At 41.3% G+C, this 19,424-nt stretch overlaps 1 long non-coding RNA gene across 1 annotated transcript; it reads left to right on the forward strand.

Annotated features, from left to right (window-relative positions):
* The first annotated feature begins 635 nt into the window (after positions 1 to 635).
* On the forward strand, positions 636 to 19,141 carry LOC126402811 (uncharacterized). Its single transcript, XR_007571262.1, has 7 exons — positions 636 to 785; positions 2,140 to 2,263; positions 2,819 to 2,891; positions 6,111 to 6,157; positions 12,333 to 12,423; positions 12,653 to 12,786; positions 17,266 to 19,141. It is a non-coding gene; the product is annotated as an uncharacterized LOC126402811 (long non-coding RNA).
* The last annotated feature ends 283 nt before the right edge of the window (positions 19,142 to 19,424 follow it).

Below are 19,424 nucleotides of genomic sequence, written 5' to 3' on the forward strand. Positions count from 1 at the left end.
AAAAGAGATAAAACTTATTTATTTTTTAGTTATTTTCATGTTTAATGGGAGAAAAACATGATGAAAGTTTGGAAAGTACGACATCAAAGAGTTTTTGCCGCTGTGAACTTCCGCAGTAAGATGATAATTAGACAAGATTTTAATTTTCTGTTGATGAGAACAGCTCAATCCTGCAAAATGATGTGCTACAACCTTCTTTGTTCATCTTGCAAAGGTCAAAATAATTAAGCAGGATACTGAGCTGTTACAGGCAAGATCAATAACTAATCAGATAATAGAAGTTGCAAGAAAGTAGGTCCTCCTGTGTCTTATATAATGCAAAATCACTTGTATTGGCTTGCATTATCATCAATGACGTATTCATATATACTGAATGTGTTTTATTTAATTAAACAACATGTTCACCTCACAGTTGCTCTCGCGCTCCCTGTAAGGTCCCAAACGCGATTTTGAGCAAAACCGGAAGTACAGTGAAGTGTGTCTCTCGTCTCGCCTGCTCTCCCCTTCCTCTCTGAGCCTGTTTGTAAACCTGCGTCAAAAGCACGTGATCTTGTTGACGCTTTTCGGAGCAGCGTCCAATCAGGAAACGGGGGTGTGTGGCGGTGGGCGTGGCGTGTTTGTGTTGCTGTGAAAATGTCGATGGACGGGGGGGTTTCATTAGAGCCAGGGACCACTGTGGATTTGATGATAACAGGAGTGTTGATGGGAGGTAATGGCAGCCGTGACGGAGGTGTAACCGTGGATGGGGACCGGACCGGGCGTGTGTTGCGAAAGAGGCGCTGTCGGTAAGTCATCCGCCCCCTCCAGGAGACAGCGTTTAATGTCCATCCAGTACCTGCTCCTGTGAATCTTATATACCATCAGTATAAGGATTTAGGTTACAGTGGATCAGTGGTGGGCGGTAGGCTGCTTCACTATCGTCTCATAACCTACTTTTTACCCCTTTGTGTGTTTTTCCCACAGTGTTACAGTTTTAATTCTTTATTTACTAAGCGCACAATTTGTTTTCAAACTGTTCTTATTAAAGGCCAGTGAGAATTAGCCTGCGCACGACCGTGATTTGATTATTGCGATGTAGTGCGCATTTTTCCAGCGTCACCCGGAAATAAGCAAGGCATTTGCTCTCAGCTGTTTCCTTACAAAACATGCCTGGGGGGGATTGTGCCTCATTTTTTTCTTGAGGAGCCAGTGAGAGGGCAGAGGAGCAGGGTGGGATGGAGAGGTGCGCTGGATGCTTGCTGCAGGAGGATGTTGCGCACTTCAATTTACCTCAGGAGTGAGTGGTACTGCGTATTGATTTAATTTTTGTGCTAGATGTTGTATTAGTCTGTCTTTATTGATTTTTGCTTGTTAGTGGCAGTTTTGATTTGAATATTATTGATTCAACTTTTGATATCCCTTTATATCAGAATTCTAAGTTAATTTTAAAGTTGCAGAGGAGGGGAAATTACTTTAAACTAGTGTTCTCTCAAGAAAAAAAATCATTTATGAGGAAAACTATATTTTTGCTGCTTTTTCCAGGACATTCGAATTATACGCACTTTGAATTGTGTTGCTGCTGCACCACTCAAAGTGTGTTATACTGCGTTTAGTACAATATCCACCTGAGTTTACTGTATTTAAATTATAAAATATGTAAAAATGTGAAATTAGTGACCACGTCATTCAAAAAGCATTTGCTGCGTATATGCCTTAAGTTCAAATTATGTAAGGTTGTTTTTCCCATTGTTCATTTGCAGAAATAGAATTCCTTCAATGGGTTTATTTTAGAAGTATATATATATATATATATTATTGATTTTTCTGTTAATTTTTAAGTGCGTGTGCCTGCTGTTCCACTGCTTTGACTCAGCTTCATCCATCCAGAGGTTTCTATGTCATACGCACTTTTTATTCCTGATGTAAACAAACCCCCCAAAAGCAATACTCTGTCTTAACACAGGATGGCGTATTTCTGCAGGCTCAGGTCTTTTTACAGAGCATCAACTTATCAGACACAGTGCTGTTTGAATGAGTCAGATACTATAAGTATTAATGCAACATTACACAGTGAGGGGGGAAACAGCAGTTTGCACGTCTGAGTGAGAGCAAGTGAATGTGTGTTTTTATTCATGTTGTGCCTTGTAACTTTGTTGACAGGAGGACTAGCACATCCATCTGTTGTGCTCTGGAAAAAAAAAAGGCCTGACATCTCCTGACGTCAAAACCCCAAACCGACTGCTGTCGGTTGCCGGATTGATTTGCCGACTGCTTCAGAGGCACAGTAAGAAAAAAACGTTGTTCAATGATGTGGTAGAATGAGCTCTGAGGAAATAAATATATTTCAGAGCAGAACGAAACAACAAAGGAAAGCTTAGAAATAGAAATTGCATGCCTCCCAGATAAATATTACTATTGTTTCTTGTTACAGAGAGAAATAAGGTAGTACGTTAAACTTTCTGAGCCAGTGCTCTTCACAGCAAACAGCCAGCAGCATCTAGGATGTACGGCAACAACAGTGCAGCAGCTCACTGTTTATATCAGTTATTGTCAGAAAGTCGAAGCTGTTGGCCAGGTGCGTATTTTCAATATTTAAATGCAGGGCGGGGCCAGTAGTCAGCAGTCATGTACGAGCAAAATTATAAAAGTTAACAGTTGCACAGCATCAAAGTGTCACATTATATCTGTACAAAGGTCATTTCACTGCGACTGTGTCCAACACTCTGCTGCTGAGCTAAGGGGGAAGCATTTGAATTTACTGCGCAGTGTGTTTGACATGTCTCATAATACTGCCTGGGATTTTCTCTGGACCTGCCGAGACTTCTTTTTCATCATACAGAGCGTGATGCTGGAACACGTGCCGACGTCCCCCGAGAGAGTTTGCATTCCTCTGAGTGGTTACTGCACATCAGGTAATAACAGGCGAAGATTACACTGTTGACTGTCAATAAAACACTGTTAGAGTGCTACATCTTTTATTTTTATTTTTTCCTAAATATATGTGCATTTAGGAGCAGTGTGCATTGTTCCCAACTCAGCCAAAAACAATATCAATGGAGCTGACTGGGCACCTTTCCAAGGGAGAGATTAAGGTTTAGGAAGTGGAACAGGCATGGCTGATAGATGACATGGCTAAAATTAACACACTGCCCACTGGATGAGGAGCATAAATAGCAGACAGGAAGGACCGGCACTTGAATGTATCTTTAAAGCTGTAGCGCGTCTCTGTCAGCATAAACACAAACCACTGTCACAGTAAAAGCTCCTGTTCTCCCTTAGAGGGTACAGGCTGTTGGGAAAAGGAATAATTTCCATGTTATCAGCAGCACTTGAATATCTGTAATAATGGATGTGGATGTAGTAGAACTGCCAGTGACAGGAATCAAAATCAGGGACACATTAATTGCCTCAGGTATTTGATACAGCAAGCAAAGTCATGCATTTTAAGCACCAAACCAAGTGCTCAACATTCATATTCCTTGGTGTTATTGTAGTCATCTTGCATAGGACGCACATATAGAGCGAGGACGTCTCCATCCCAGAAGAAAAGATAGACCTCAATCCTCAGATCAATACCCTGAGCATCTACCAGTCTGCTCTGAGCAAACATGCCTTGATCCCTCAGATCCCTTACATTTCCCATATAGCTCCAGGGTGAAAGCTGATTCTTTTACCAATGCTCGCCTTTCTCAGTCCTGTAAGGTGAAGCTGTGGGCTCCGTATCCTCTGTCTCCAGTGGGGAATTAGGACATCACGAGCTACAAGTGCTTCGGGGAAGAAAATTTACGGCCACATGAAAAAGCCAAATGAAAATCCAGGCTTGTAACTGCAGGATAATGGAAAATTTAAGACATCCAAATAGCAGGACGGTTTGTGCCTTGTTTAAATGAGAAGGTTTAGGCGGTCAGTGAGTCCGCACTGCAGCACAGTAAATATTCTCAAAAAAGTAGTCGACGTGTTAAGATGTCAGGAATACACGCTGTCCCCTGTGGAAGCATTGTTCCAAGTTTTTAAAAATCATGAATTATTCATGGGAGCACTTGTTAAATGTAAATGCGCACATTGTCATACATCTCTGCGATGACTAAGTGTGTTGGTGTGTTTACCTTTAGTTAACTGGGACAAAGATTTTATTTCAGTTTAGCACATAAAGGGGACTTTATGCTACAGACACGCAGGCAGAGCTAATAGGCACAGCCTTGTTGAGAACAGACGAGCTCATGAAAGAGACAGAACAAAGCTTGTTCCTGTTAATTCCAGTATTGTAGAGGAAGCTGCACCAACACAAATTGGCTAATTTGCCAAATTTCAGACCTCCTACTATGACAGATACAAACATGGTTTTTAATTGGACTTACCTTTACACTGGACCACTGGTCTCCTTGGACCCTTAGCTGAAAGAGACATGGAGCAGGGACCCCCTACTACATGTCCTGTTTAAGATGGAGTTGCATATTAAACTGAGCCGACAGTAACGTGTAAGGCTGCCTGAAGTGCCATTTTAAAATGTACCTTGTCATGGTGCAGACAATACTCAGCTAATAAAATAATAGTTATTGACAGATTGATATATTTATGTATCATGTTTTAATGTTAAACTTATATTTGAAGGGCACAATGATTTAGTGTAGGTTAGCTAGCTCTCATGATTGCAGGATGACTCATTGGTAACATTTAGCCTATCCTATCGTCAATGCGTTATTTTGTAGGATTCTTTTTTTTTTTTTAGCTTTATTTAATGAATAGGATTTTATCTTTGCTAATGATATTTTGGACTCACGTTAATGTGAATTTTCAGACATATTTGAATTTCATATATACATAAATTATTAGGGCTGACCTTCGAATCCATTTTTGGACATTCGAAGCTTCGGAGCTCAGACATTTTTACAGGAAACTACAACGTGGAAGTGCGCTCGACTATGGAAGCCCGAATGACTGCGGACATTCCTCGCGGAGTCCGCTCCGCTTATAGTGCGGCCGAGTCTGTGAGCACCTTAATTTAAACTGCAGCACAATCAAACAGATGCGCAACTCAGAGCATCAGAAGTGTCTCTGACACCAGACTCAGCTTCGAATTTTTTCTTTCACAATCGAATCCCGTGCCATCGAATGAAGCTTCGAATTTTTTGGGTCAGCCCTATAAATTATAAAAAAAAATTATAACATAAATCTAATTGTATTTAAAAATTACAAAAACATTTTGTGGCCCCCTGCAGTCACTCTGAGGACCCACTAGGGGTTCACAGACCCCCGGTTGAAGACCAGTGCCCCACACTAATTACAAATATTTATAGTGTATGCATCTTGGTTTGAGTTTTGTATTTAATAGAATTGAGGGCTGAGCGATATGGAGGAAATAAAATATCACAATTTGACAATTGAGCTTTCTGCTAAGTCATCATCAGTAATGTAGATATACGACTAACTGGGTCAAGGCAAATATTAGAACAGCTAGAACAGTCTGGTAAGTTAAAACAAATTACAGCACTTTACCGTAATACGGCCCATAAAACCGGGAAAAGACAACACTTAAGATATCCAAATTCTAAGATATCTAGTCTCATAACACAATAGAAAAAAAATGAAATTAAATCAAAGTTACTGATCAAAATGTTGGTGATTATAAAGGGGTTACATCTGAGTGTATTCTTTCTGGAAAGACGTCTATATAGAGTAAAACATTTATTCTGTTGTGTTGCATCTTGCAGCAGTGCAGGAATGCCGTCTTTTGGCACGGCCTATTTTTGGACATTATTCAGCTTTATTGCCCAGTTTAAATTATTTGTTAGAAAGTAATCAAATTTTAAGTTAGATTACTTTGAGTTACATTACATTTTTAACAGGGTAACTTGTAATCTGTAACCTGTTACATTTCAAGAACAACCTTCCCAACACTGATTGATGTATTGCCCAGCCCTACTAGAGTCCTTCTACAATTAATTCCCACTATTATTCATACGTCATTGGTTGAAACACTACAATGCTCTATAATTCAGCCAGTGTCATGTCTAATAGAGCGCTCCATATCTGTGTTATAAGTCAAATCAGATCATTTCAATGCTTGTTGATTTTTGTTTGTTTTGTTTTCGTACTCTAAAAAGTGTCTTTCTCCTTTCATCTCCCCACAGCTCCGTCAGTCTGATTTACATTACAAATTAATAATCATCTGATCAAGGTATGTGACCAATCAGATAAAACTGCAAAGACTCAAGTTCCTAAAATAAACTCTGCTAATGTTTGACTGAACCAAAACAGACTATTTATAAGACAGAGACAGGAACACAGTCCTTTTAAAGGAACAGCTACATTCCCGGTTTACATTCAGCACAATTAACTTGCAAAGACACTAGACTATTTTTAAACTACGCTCTGGCATTTAATAAGATTTATGATTAGTTTAGATGAAAAGCAGTTTTATTTTGAATAGAAACAGAGAATGAAACAGTTCTCTGTGTTTCCTTTAGGCCAGAGCTGTGGTAGGAAGCACAAAGAACTGAAAGAGGAAGTACATGTGGTCGACCTATTCATGGTATAGCCTCAAAGTGTGGTCGTGACAGTCAATCACCACACACTGTATACTGTTTTTCAACACTTGGTCCACTCTGGAGGTAAAAAGTAGCAGCACTGAATAAGGAACCGCTTGTGTTCTGCGTCAGAAATCACTGTAGTAACCAACATATGGGTATTACAAAAGCATCGCATTACAATGTAAACAGAGCAGCATGTAAATATTCCCTTTGGTGCAGATTCAGAGATAAGTGGTGTCCCTCATTAACCGTATTTAAAATGCTGAAAGACCATCTGAGTGCTTATGCAACTGATACACAAGCTGGTGATGTGCCTTTAAAACCAGTGGGTTGTCAGGTGATCGAGGAGGCTCAGTCAGCTCAGCCTCACAGACAGAGGAGCCAGTGCGTCTCTAGCCGAGAGCAGAGAGGAGTGCGCCAGAGAGGAGGGCAGCGGAGAGTGAGAGAGACCCAATTATAAGGGGACATGGGGGGAAATGGGGACACTGCAACGTTACAGAGTGGGGGACAGGGAGCCATGGTGGTAGGGTCCCTTTAACTGCAGTCTGCTCATGCTCACTTGCCTTGTGTGGCAGCTAGCAAGTGTGTTTCTGGCTCAGCTTGATCAAGAAGTTGCGTTGTGTAGCCACAACAGTGGTATAAAAGCACAGAGAATTAAGTGCTGCGTCACACTCGGGAAGAGGAATAGCGTGATCATACGCGCGTGTGCACGGCTGTGCGTGTGTGTGCGTGCATGCGCACGTACATGTGCATTTGTGTGGGTTCTGCTCTGTTTTCTGTGTATATGTGTTAGCTGGAAGTAGCAGTCTAATAGCAGTTGTGCTGTTGCAACAAGATGAAAATAAAGAGTGCGTGTGTTTTAGAGGCAGGAAGGGAGAGAGAGGGAGATACAGGGAGGGAGGGAGAGCAAGTCAGAGAGACAGAGATTTTGGATTAGTTGCTACGTCACTTTTTCATGTCAGAAGAAACAGGAGCTGAGATAACAGAAGCCCAGAGTCATCGAGTTTTCCACCTGAAGTCGACACAATGGTTTCGGACAACCTCGGCTTTCTCCTCCTCTTCCTCTTCCTCCTTGGTAGTTTTGATCTGCTCTGCCTGTCGCTACTATATTTGTGTGTGCGTGTGTGTGTGTGTCTGTGTAAGTCCTGTGAGCTGGTAATCGGGGAGTTTCAACATGGATGCTGAAGATGTGACACAGTTTCTCTAGCTCTTGTTGTGATAGCATGGTAAGGTGTGTGTGGTTCGGGTGGGCAGAGGTGCGACAAAGGGGTTAACAAAAGAATATTCTGGAAGGTTCTTAATATCACAGTGAAGCTCGGTCAGGAATGTTTTGCTGAGAATTATCAAGGTATTCAGGCATCGCTTTTTTTTTTGTTGTTGTTGCCACCATCACCTTAAGGAAGACGGATGATCATTACAGTGGTGCAAATAGGTGAATACAATCGTGCATGGTGCCATCTGACCTATTATGAAACAGCATTAGACATTTAATACACCATTATGGGAGTGTGCGCAGATGCAGCCAGGTGGACATTACAGCAGCCTTCAGAAACGACAGGATAAGTTCGTTGATTTCGGTCATGAGGATAACAATTTTCACGTCGCTTCATACGTATATAGATATATATGTATATGTGTCTGTGTTGAACTGTTGACTGCCGGCCTACTTGTTGTGTTTAACTCTTGATGGAGTTGAGGAGTGAGCATGGGGAGGCAGGCATGTATGAAGGCAGGGGCTGGGTGGGATCCAGCTGTATGTTGCTATCAGACAATAGATCAGCTTGGTGTCTGTGGCTAGTGGCACTTGTGTCATGTGATTTGTTTTCACCCTCCAGGGCCACTGGGATTTGGCAAAACCCTTCCCAAGACACATTTGTTTCTGCGTAGTTAGGAGAGACAGAGATGGTGACGCAGTCATTTCAGGGCTGGACTTCACCTCAGCCAGTCCACAGCTTCTATCTCTCCCTTCCTCTCTCTATCTTTTTATCTGTCTGTCTGTCTCTCTTGGAGAAAGGGAGCAGCAGAAGGGACTAAATGTCATGGCTGAGGATCAGAGAGGGAGAGAAAGAGAGGAGAGGAGGAGGAGAGAGTGAGATCGAGAAAGAGAGGGAAGTTGTTTACCTTGCTCTCTTGGTGACTCTGCTTTGGCTTCTCTCCAGTTCACATGCACTGGACTTCCTAAAGCTGCTGCATCACAGGCCATCGTGCCAAAGCTGGATTCTCATTGGGTGGGAGGAGCTCCCCTGACTCCACAAGCTGCACAGCAGCACTTTATTGGCTTAGTACGAGCAAGCAGCTGGAGTTCAACATCTGATTGGTTTAAAAGCACTCTTCTCTGATACAAAGGCTTTGCAGTCGCAGAAACACTTCTCCATGGAAACATCAGTACCTTGTATGTTTATACGTGTTGACCGGTTAATATTTCCCCTATGTGGGTTTTATGCTTGTGTTTCTCTTGTGAAGTGTTTATTGTACCTTCATCATCATCTTGCTGTCAACTTGAGTGATAAACACATTGCAGAAGACTGCGATATTGTACTCAGGGATTGTTTGAGTTAGTTGAAAGAGAGTATCAGGAAAAGAAGCACTTTAAAATCTGTCACTGTTTTTTTATTGGTGCCTTTTGTGTTCGGCTCGGTCTTCAAATTGTTTCATAAAAGAATGTTGGAGATAATTTTCTTTCCTTTTGTTAATATTTAATGAGCAGCTTGTTGTATTTTAGCAGGATACTGAAGGCAGCATAAAAGCAGTACACTTTAGTATCTGTTCATTTATCACACGTATTATTCTTATTGTGATATTTAACAATGTTGTAGCATACTTTCCTCATATCAGTACTATCGTGTAGCCGATGGTGACATTTCTGTCTGTACTTGTCTCATATGACGCAGTGGGCCAACCTCAGACTTGGTAACACATCGTCTTACAGGTGCTACGATTTCCTAATTATTTCCTCAGTAGTTTACTGAATAGAGCTGAAATGTGGACTAATGACACGGAAAATAGAGACAATGGTCTAAGACAGTGGTTCCCAACCTTTGTCCTTATTAAAGGACCCTTTTTCTATCATTAAGTAAACTGCGACCCCTGACTAAGTGTAATATTTTATGGATATTTCATATTATATTCAATGCCTAATAATAATAGTACAGAACAGTTGACAAACTGTACAGTTAAGCTAAATAGTGACCGTTTTTGGCCTTTGCCTTTATTAGACAGGACAGACGTAGGCGTGAGAGAGCGGATGACATGCTGCAAAGGGCCGCAGGTTGGAATCACACCCAAGGCTGTTGCGGCAAGGACGATGCCTTTGTACACAGGATGCCCTCGCTAACAACTGAGCTACTTGGTGCCCCATATTTATAGGAACTTTATACTTTATAATTTTTACAGTTTCATTTAGTTCTCTTTGTAGAAATTAATGAAATGCTTAGATGTATATTTTCTCCCGACTTTTAAAATTGAGACGGCCTCACGACCCCCTGTGAAGTTTTGGCAACTACCAATGGGGGTCGGTAACCAGTGGTCTAAGACAGTTGTTCCGAACTATTCCAGGCACAGAGTCCAGATTTCCCCTGAGTCATTAGTTTGAGGTCTCACAGTTTAATACATTCAGCGTCATACTTGCGTTTGGCCACGTCGTCGAGCTGGTTTTCTGTCTCTGTCAAGTAGCTGTTGGTTAGTCATTCACTCTGCAGCAGGAAACGGCACTTCAAAATACTGCTGGAAATTAACTGTACTTAAAAATAAGTGTGTGTTTTTGACAAACTTGCCACATTTGTGAGTCGCTTATGGTCCATTCAGAATGGACCCGCGACCCACTTTTGGACCACAACCCACCAGTTGGGAACCACTGGTCTAAGGCATTATTTCAGTTTGGTTATTAGTGTTGTGTTTATAACCGTGTTTTGATCTCCAGATGAATTTCCTTGAAAGAACTGCTAAAATATTAATGACTGTGAAAATCTGACATAGATCGATTTAAACCAGAGTGAATATGTTTGAAGACAACATTTTATTCTCCGTATGCCTGCCTGTGGACATTTTTAAAATTTTTGCATGTTACCTGAGTCTCTCGGCTGCTCCGGCAATTAATCAGGATTAATTAATTGGAAGTGTTCCAATAGACACTGTCTCAATTAATATTAAATTATGTAGTGCCTTCCAGGATCTTTCCTACAGCTTTACACCGACATTATCAGCTCCTCTCTAGGAAATAATGGGAAACGATAGGGCCTGTAAAATAAACTGTTACTCAGGCCTTCCTATTCGCTCTGAACCATCAGTGCAAAAAGCCCCGCTCAGCATCTTCTGCATCGTGTGCGTGCCTGACACTCGCTGACACCTGCGATGAGGGAGGATTTTAAATCCCCAGACAAGAGAGGTCTTCGTGTCCTCCTGGCTCGAAGTCCAACGTCCAAAATATGCCACATTTCCGAGATGATGCAAGAGCGTGTGTGGCTGCCCATGGTCTGCATTGCAGCTCCAGCCTCTACAGTCAGCGTCTTTCTCTCTCTTTCTCTCTGGCTCTCTCTCCTCTAAATGTGCTGATGGTATAACACACTGTATACCACCACTGCCTGTTTGTTTCTTTCCTCTGTAAAGACCGTCGTAAAGAAAGAAGAAGATTCTCAGCATCAGCGCTTAAGCTGGTGCTCTCCCAGTCACCTCACCTCGATGGGGGGTCATTCCTTATGAATGAGTTAACGTTACAGTTAGTTAGTCCACCAGTCTGTGTAGGCTACACATCAACACAAGGCGCTGTCGTGACACACACTAAGAGACAGAAATACACTATTCCGGCTTCAGTGCAGACAGTTGAATCATGATGCGTGTGTTGTTTTTTTCTTCTGTATTTTGACTTTATAGTATTTTGTAGATGTGTTGGAAAGTACAACAGTGAGCTCACAAAGTGCTTATCATGCATGTTTCACTGCAGTTTACTCACTCAGCGATTTACTGCAGGTATTATATTCCTGTTTCTCTGTAAATGAGGACCGCTGTGAGGGTATTCACCCCCTATGGGCTTCCCCAGGGTGCCTCACAGCACCATCCTGATTCTGTCGTTGACCGCTCTCCGAAGGCCTCCTGTCCCTTTAAATCTTTTATAAGCATTACACAACAGGTCCAGTGGCACACAAGCAACAAACAACCCAAAAAAGAAAACTGACAGGGTTGGGTTGAGCCAGCCAGGCGAAGGAACCAGACACCTACGGACAGACAGGCCCTCTGATCAGAGCCGTCACTGTGGCTACAGTGCAAACACACACACACACACACACACACACACACACACATACATACATGGCCTTACACACACCCACAGCGCCAAAAAAAAAAAAAGGCTTGGCCTGGTCCATCTGAAGCCTGATAAGGACTTGTAAGGGCCGTGGGGATTTTGTCCTTCCTCTTATTGTGAATTTCAAAGTAAATTGCATCTGATGTTTTGAGGCTGGGGCTCGGCTCGTCTGATTTGGCTTCAGTCAGTTTCGAGACAAGTAGTATTTGTGGGAGTTGTCATTGTAAACATGAAGAAATGAAGGCAGGCAGACTGTGTGTGGGCGTGTGTTCTGGAGAGACATGGGTTTGAAGCAAGACAATAATTTGTTAGTGCTCCTTTCACCTGCATGCAAAGAGTAGAAACAGCAGGAGGTGTGGGGGGGTTGGGTAGTTTTGTACTTTGTTGTAGCACTTGGCAACAAGTCAGTGAACTGGCCACTACCTGTCCTTGCCCCACCCTCTCAGTGTATTGTAGCTGTGTGTCTGCGTCATGGCTCTCATTGCCAGCGATTGACTGCCACTTCCTTGCTTTTTCCCTTGTAGTGGCTGGAGAGCAACGCACCATCATCCCCACTGTTCTACGCAGCAACAGAGACAAGAGGACTCGTCGAAGTGCGTCTGCATAGAGCTGCAGGTGAGCCCGAAAGACATGCAGTGGCAGTGTTTTGTGTGTCTCTTCTTGTTTGGCCCTTTCACACATCCGAGAAGCTTGGATCAAGTATCAGATCAGTTGTGTGGGCGTGTTAGAGAGAAATAGATTGAGAGAGGGAGAGAGAGGTGTTCTGGTGCTTTCTCAGTGGTTTTCCATTTCATCACTCTCCCTTCATCTGCCTCCCTCCTCTCTGCTTTCTGTCCTGAAACAGGGCGGTGACTCAAACTTCTTACTGGGCACCAGCATGAGTCTAAACCATCCCAGAGTGCATCACATTTGAGGTCTCTGACAGTCTCCGAGATGCTGTCAGGCTTCCCCCGGAACATCATCCTGGTGCAAAACAAGGTAGAGACGGACAAATATAAAGCTTACTGTACCTATTATTAATTCATCAGCGTAATGGAGACCAATGAGGCGTTGTTTAAAAAATTAATTGTTCTACTTGCAAACGGTAAGGCCTCCAGACGAACCAAGACTTTAACACGACAGCGCATCTAACAGCTGTTATCTCCTCGCTGTCCTCTCATAGATCTTATTTCAACATTCCCAGCTGAAAGAAGGAAACAGTGTAACTGCCTGTTGTGATTAAATGTCATGCATACTTGTGCCATATTTTCGTGGGCGTTAGGTTAATGCATAATTCACATCTACAAAAAGGACACGCAATGGGTAGTTTTCATAGTTACAATAAGCTGTTCTATAAGAGATGTATTTCTCTTTGTACCACTCCAGTACTTTCACGACTTCAGGTGACGAGTGTTAAAAGTCGGGCTGGGTACTGATACTATCGGCCAAAATAACCCAGTATCAAGTGGTATCGAAACTTCTCCAATAGGGGTGCAATTAACTGTTATTTTCTGGATTGATAAATTCATTTTTGGGTTTATAACGTCAGAAAATGGTAAAAATGTCGATCAGTGTTTGCCAAAGCCGAAGATGACGACCTCACATCTTGTTTTGCCCACAACCCAAAGATATTCTGTGTACTGTCAAAAAACAGTAAAGAAACCAGAAAATATTCACATTTAAGAAGCTGTAATCAGAGAGATTGTTTCTTTAAAAATTACTCTAACTGATTCATCAATTATCAAATAAGTTGACAGTTAATTTCATAGTTGACAACTAACCAATTGCTCTAGTCTAATGATACCTGCATTCGATCTTTTTTGCACTGGGAGTCTGATCCCAGACCGTCCCAACTCCCCGCTGGGTTAGTAACCTTTCTGTTGCTGCTCTCTGGAGCTGCTCTCCTCCCAGCAAATGGTTAGCTCAATGTCTGCCTGGTTAGCACGAGCTAACACAGCAGCAACAGCAGCTAACATCCAGCACCGAGACATTTAACAGCCTCCGCAAACTCCAACAAACACCAGCACCGAAACAGTTTGACTCTGTCATTTAACCCGTTTATAGCCGTCGTCAGTTTAGAACTACAGTTGCTAACTTTTATGAGAATAACTTTGTCATATCTGTTGAAACTGACGATACATTCTGAAAGACGTACATGAGACAGTCTGTGGAAGAAAAAAAATCATATTCCTCCTCCCCTCCCACTGCCTCTAGTGGCATGTACGACAATCAGACCGCAGCACTGTCAGCAACAATCAGTCAGAGTTGAGGAATCTCAAACACAGCTGTCAATCACTGCTCAAGAACTGCAGTCAAACGGTCAAACCATGCAGCGCTGATCAAATATGAATCAAGATTGTTACAGCATTGCCTATTTCTCACCTCAGATGTTTTCAGAAATATATTCTAACGTACTGTTTTTCTGTAAAATGAGAAGGTTGGTCCAGTTGGTGTGCGGTGTTTGGTACTGAAGTTTAACTGTATCCAATAGGGCTGCCACTAACAATTATTTTCATTGTCGACTAATATGTCGATTATTTCTTCGATTAGTCGACTAATCATTTCATCGAAAAATGTGTTAAAATGTTGAAAAATGTCGGTCTGTCTCTCCCAAACCCCAGAATTATGTCATCTAATGTCTTGTTTCATACTCACGCCAAAGGGTTTTAGTTCACTGTCACGGGAGAGTGTGTAAAGCTGCCAATATCTGAACGTAAGAAGCTGCAATAAGAGTATTTTAGGGTACTTTTATAGTAGTTTTCTATGAAAAATGACTCAAACCGATTAGTCGACTACTAAAATAGTCACCGATTATTTTAATAGTCGATTAGTCATCGATTAGTCGACTAATCGTGGCAGCCCTAGTATCCAACATGGTGGCCTGGTCAGAAAAGTTTTTATTTTACAGTAAAACAGTACATTTAAATATATTTCTGAAAACATATTAAAGGAAATGGCTACTTTAGAATGAAAATACAGACAGTACTTACTGACCCTCCTGCCGACAAGAAGTCCAGTGTAGTTTTTTAATCCACAAAACTCGTTCGGGGTATCGGAGGCTCGTCCGTCGTAATCCAAGTGCCCTGAAGCCGCAGCATGCAAAATTGACTTGAAAAGACGCAATTTACTCCACTTCTATAGCATAATTTCTTACCATGGTCAGTTAGCCTGCCCTGCTGGCATGCTGTGTTTACATGGCAACTCGCGCGAGACTAGCTGATGGCTAGTGGTGGTGCTAGTTCTCAAGTCTCGCGCGAGTTACCATGTAAACACAGCACACCAGCAGGGTAGGCTAACTGACCACGGTGAGAAATGCTGCATGCCGCGGCTTCAGGGCACTTGTCGACTACTTGTCGGCATGAGGGTCAGTAAGTACTGTCTGTATTTTCATTCTAAAGTGGCCATTTCCTTTAAGGGGAGAAATAGTAGGGCTGGACAATTAATTGAAAAATAATTGAAACCGACATTCAGAACCTCTAACCGACGTAATCTTGCCCATGTTGGTAATTTCGTGGGGGTTTTTTTTGTTTTTTTTTTTACATTCTGTTAACACCTTCCCCACTGTGTGTGTCCATGTACTGTCCCCTTAAAAACGTACTACTGCGTGTGTAGTCATGTGACTCCGTCCCGTCCAGTCGGCAACCTGGAAGCAACATGAAGGAAGCAACGTTTGGACACATTTTGGCTTTCGTGAAGACGACACCAAACAGAACGAAATCAAATGTAAACCGTTTCAGTGACCAAAGGTAATACTGTCAATCTGTTTCAACACTAGGAGCAAGCACCCAGCAGCGTTGCCAGGTGTATGATAATTATCGTATTTGTACGATAATTTGGCCCTCTGTACGATCAATAATCCCAAAAAAGGCCAAATGTACGATAATTTGACCATTTCATGAATGTGTGGTTGTAATCAGTATGCCAGAGTTTTTTTGTGAGCCCTGAAGGCATCTGTACCCATGTGACATGTTTCCAGCCAATCGCACTTTGCTTAGCGTGAGATACGGGTTACGTTTGTCTCTGAACAATGAGCACGATTGGCTGAATGGTCAGCTGTACCCGCCCCACGAGGCGCTAGGACCCGTCAGGAAGTCGAGCCAGAATGAGTTTCAAAACAGAAGAAGAGGAAAAACAGAAGCAAAGAAAATGGAAAAAAAAGTAAAGCAAAAAAGTAAATACTAGAATGACTATATTTGCCTATAGCGCATCAGTAGGATTGTTGTTTTGGTTATGATGGATGTACGATAATTTCCCTCAAAATACGATAATTTTGAGTCTCTGGTACGATAATCCTACTTTTCCCACCTAGCAACGCTGGTGCCCAGCAACAAGTGCCTCCACAAAGCAGCTCTCGATAAAACAAGCATTTACAGAGGCTACATGATATGAAAAAGATTCAAGAAAATAGTTCATCTGTGTGTTTCCTTTAATTATTTTAAAATCACAGTGATAAGATGTGCACTCTTTCATTAGAAATAATATCCCAGCTGTAATAGTTGAGCATATTTACAGTACAAACCAACAACAAAATAATCGTTCATGAGTTGTAATCGAGGTAAAATGTTCAATTAATCGTGATGTTGATTTGAAGTCATATCACCCAGCCCTAAGAAATAGGCAATGCAGTGAATCTTGATTCATATTCGACTGCAGTTCAGGAGCAGTGATGACATGATTGACAGCTGCGTTAGAGACTCCTCAGCTCTGATTGGTTGTGTAACTCCAATAGAAATACTACAAGGCAACAGAGAAGGCAGAGGAACATGATTTGTTAATAAAATGACTAAACAAAAATTGTAATTAGAAATACTAGATATAAAAGCATCATCAGTGCAAGTCTCAATGTGTGTCTCACCATTAAATCAGACTGAATATACCAGCTTGAAAAGGTGTGTTTCCAGGTGGGATTTAAAAGTGGAAAGGAAGTCAATATTGCAAATGTCATAAGGGTACATAAGCTTTAAGGGTACTTATATTGGCACTGGTATTATAATACTTTAAATGATACCCAGTCCTAGATACCCAATGAGAAAAAGATGTCTAACTGTTAATACCTAACAGTCATTAGTAACTTTAAAGAATATGCTGTGTGGGCCGAGACTACAGTGGCTCTAAGTTTTTTCAATCCCGGATTCCATAACACATTTTCCAGTCTTGAAAATCTACACTTTAATAATGAGAATATTTCAATCCAAACAGGCAAGTCTGGGCTTTCTCCCGCAGCGCTACTGCCATATCACAAGCTGCTTCACATCTTCAGTATCTTTCTAAGGCTTTATTTTAATTACAGTACATGCAGATATCAAGCTACGTGTGTGTGTGTGCTGCTGCTTCCGAACCATTCCTTTTGTTCTCTCAAATTTCTTTGTTTCAATTAGTCTGACTGAAATGTTTCTGAAATCCCCTGAAGGGAGTCCTGCTGGTCCATTCTGCACTGTTTTCAGCTATGATTAATGTTCTCTTCCGTTATCTTTTCAGATTTGAGGGTGTTTGACGCCACAGAAGGATGCCTTTTGTCAGACGCGCCCCTCTTGGAAGCTGGTTTCAGATGGTGGCTTAGAGTATTGTCATCTATCTAGCACCATTTGAAATCAGTGTTCTTGGGGTGGGAAGTGTTTTCACTGGCCAGCAACAGGCAGCTGTGAAGTGTCACGAGAGGAGTCTGGAGATAAAGGTATCACTCCCTGAAGCACGACTCACCGAGCTACTAACCACCGGTCTGCACTGACGTTCTGACAGCTCAAGCTCTTTGTCCTCTCTCCAAGGTTGACCGATTTCTTTTGGTGTTCAGAGTCTGCTTTTGTTTCTAGCACCATTTGAAATCGGTTACAGTGAAGGACAGATCTCATCTCATCTTGAGGAGGATTTTGCAAGTAAGCTGCGCTGTTTATTTTACAGACTGCAGATCGACTGTGGTGAAATTACAAGTGACTGTGTTAAATTATGAATTAAACATTAATTATTCTTATCCTGGATCTGGATGTTTGCAATCGAGGAAGAAGTATTCAGATCTTTCACGCAAATTACGTTTATTTAAAATGACTTTTTGACAAGACAGATTTCTTGTATAATCGAACGTACTTGGTAATAAAAACCATTCAGATTCTAAAAGTCACAGTACCACCCTGTAAAAATACTCTATACGTTGTAAGTGAAATTTCTGCATTTTGCTTGAGTGTTATTATTACTAAAATATGTATGTATGTTCTATTTAAAACTATAATCACACATAATAAAATGTGATGAAAGTATGAAGCAATGCATGGAAATAGGCAAGTACAAGTAGCTTAAAACTGTTCTTATTTACAGTACTAGAGTAGATGTACTTGTGACATTTCACCACTGGATGTTTGTCTGCCATATTGATCAAAGGTGTATTTGAACAATTTCGAGTCAAATCCACAAGGTGGCACTGTGATATTAAATATTAGAGGAGTCCTTTTTTATTAGTCTCTGCACCTACAGCTGATATTAGCTATAGACAAGAGACCAGGTGCCCACATGCAGCACTTTTAGAGACTCTGATCTATACTATGACATTTTTAGGATTTTTTATGGCACATCATACTATGACTTTGATATGACACACTGCACTGTGCACTGTTGCCTCACAGTAAGAGGGTTCTTGGTTCGAACCAGGGGTGGGGGAGCCCTTCTGTGTGGAGTTGGCATGCTCTCCCCTGTGTCAGAGTGGGTTTTCTCCAGGTACTCCAGCTTCCTCCCACAGTCCAAAGACATGCAGGTTAATTGATAACTCTAAATTGTCCATAGGTGTGAATGTGAGTGTGAATGGTTGTCTGTCTCTATGTGTCAGCCCTGTGATAGTCTGGCGACCTGTCCAGGGTGTACCCTGCCTCTCGCCCAATGTCAGCTGGAATAGGCTTCAGCACACCCGTGACCCCTAACAAGAAAAGCGAGTATGACATACTATACTTTGACATTTGTTTATGACACACTGTACTATGTCTGTATTTTAAAACATATGGAATAATACACTATGGCTTTTTTACATGATTATTTTCCTGAAATACTAAACTATAACTTTTATTTTAATTTTTCATTACATGCTATCCTACCGTACAGTGGGTTTTTTTATGATTCTGGATGACATACTATATTTTTCTTTTCTTTCTTTTTTTTTTTATAGTGTTCTTACGACATAATATACCAGGGCATTGTTGTGTTTTTTTTTTTTTTACAACATACTTTACTATGACTATGTTTTTTATATTTTTATTTGACACACTACACGATTTTTGACGACATACTATACTATGACTTTTTTACACGATTTTGAACGACATACTATACTATGACTTTTTTACATGATTTTGGACGACATGCTATACCATGACTTTTTTTTCTTTTTTTTACATGATTTTGGACGACATGCTATACCATGACTTTTTTTTTTTTTTTTTTTTTACATGATTTTGGACGACATGCTATACTATGACTTTTTTTTTACATGATTTTGGATGACATGCGTTACCATGAAAAAAAAGTCATAGTATAGTATGTCGTCAAAAATCATGTAAAAAAGTCATAGTATAGTATGTCGTCCAAAATCATGAAAAAAAGTCATAGTATAGTACGTCATCCAAAACTATGAAAATAAGTCATAGTATAGTATGTCG

Source organism: Epinephelus moara, chromosome 16 (genome assembly GCF_006386435.1).
Source record: "Epinephelus moara isolate mb chromosome 16, YSFRI_EMoa_1.0, whole genome shotgun sequence".
NCBI classification, from domain to species: Eukaryota; Metazoa; Chordata; class Actinopteri; order Perciformes; family Serranidae; genus Epinephelus; species Epinephelus moara.